The sequence below is a fragment of the Meleagris gallopavo genome, unplaced genomic scaffold (genome assembly GCF_000146605.3).
Source record: "Meleagris gallopavo isolate NT-WF06-2002-E0010 breed Aviagen turkey brand Nicholas breeding stock unplaced genomic scaffold, Turkey_5.1 ChrUn_random_7180001938333, whole genome shotgun sequence".
Lineage (NCBI taxonomy): Eukaryota > Metazoa > Chordata > Aves > Galliformes > Phasianidae > Meleagris > Meleagris gallopavo.
In genome coordinates, this window is record NW_011200256.1 from 1 (window position 1) to 1,434 (window position 1,434).

The following is a 1,434-nucleotide window of genomic DNA, read 5'->3' on the forward strand; positions in this document are numbered from 1 at the left end:
CCCCTTGTCAGCCCTCAGTGTTGGTACCTGCTCTGCCACTGGGCTCTGCTCTGCGGGGTCTGTCCGCTGCTTCAGCTCCCGGTACTCCCGGTACAGCCCTGCAAGAGGAAGAAGGCAGAGCTGTGGTAATTAATTAGGGCAATTAGGAGGTAATTAATTAGGAAATTAGGAATAAGGGGGTCCTGCAGCCCCATACTCACGCTTGGTGTCCTCTGAAGCTGCTGCCACGTCAGCCTGCGAGGGAAACAGAGCGAAGCGTTACTTTGGGTTGAATGGCAGGAAAAGAGGCAATTTTGGGGTCGAACTCTTCAAAAAATGGCACAACAGCCACGAAGAAAACCAAGAAAAAAGGCCAACGTGGGGTAGAAATGTTCCAGAAGAGGTACTTATGGGGCAGAAATACCCCCTGAAAGCACAAAAAAGGACATTTTGGGGGTAGAAATGCCCTCAAAAGCACCAAATGAGGCACTTCTAGGATGTAAAGCAGGGAATTTAGGGATAGAAACCCACCCAAAAGCACCAAATACTCCCCAAGCCACCAAAAAAAGCCCATTTGGGATAGAAATACCCAAAAAGCACCAAAAAAAGGCCCGTTTGGGATAGAAATATCCCCAAAAGCACCATAAAAGGCCCATTTTGGATAGAAAATCCCCCAGAAGCACCAAAAAAAGGCAATTCTTGGGGCAGAACAGTCCAAAAAGTGGCACTTTCGGGGGTACACCTGCCCCAGAAGAGACCCTTCCGAAACAGAAACACCCCAAAAAGCACCAAAAAAGGCCATTGTGGGATAGAAATACCCCAGAAGAACCAAAAAAGGCAATTTTGGGGCAAAAATACCCCCACAGGCACAAAAAAAGGCCCATTTGGGATAGAAACACTCCAAAAACCACCAAAAAAAGCCCATTTGGGGCAGAAACCCTCATAGAGGCCCTGTGAGGCCCCTCAGACCCCCCTCTTTGGTTCCCTCCTCACCTTTCCCGGTCTCCGGCCGTTTTCCCGTTCGAAAACCGCCTCCCAGCCCTTCAGCATCGCCCGCAGTTCGCACAGCCGCTCCATGGGTTCGGTTCGGTTCCGGTTCTGTTTGGACCCTCAGAACCGCTCCGCTCCCTCCGTTCCCATTCCTTTCCCTCAGCGCTACGACCCGCCGCGAACTTCCCGCTCTCCTTTCTTTCCACCAATAGGAACGCCGGAAAGGAGACGGCCGGTCGGAGGAACCAATGAGAAGCGTAGAAAAAGCGCAATCCCGCCTCTCGCCTCCTGTGATTGGAGGAGAGCGGGGAGTCAGTGCGCAGAGGCGGAAGTGAGGAGGGAACGGGGCGGCGGCGCTGAGGAGCGGTGAGAGGAGCTGGGGGGGGCGGGGGAGGGGCTCTATGGGGGTCCTTGGGGGGGGTCTAGGAGGGGTCTATGGGGGACCTGGGGGGGTCTAGTAGGGGT

At 53.9% G+C, this 1,434-nt stretch overlaps 1 long non-coding RNA gene across 1 annotated transcript; it reads right to left on the reverse strand.

Annotated features, from left to right (window-relative positions):
• Positions 1 to 26: 26 nt before the first annotated feature.
• On the reverse strand, positions 27 to 1,339 carry LOC104916748. Its single transcript, XR_796670.3, has 3 exons — positions 973 to 1,339; positions 201 to 234; positions 27 to 98 (listed from the first exon to the last, which is right to left on the reverse strand). It is a non-coding gene; the product is annotated as an uncharacterized LOC104916748 (long non-coding RNA).
• Positions 1,340 to 1,434: the final 95 nt, after the last annotated feature.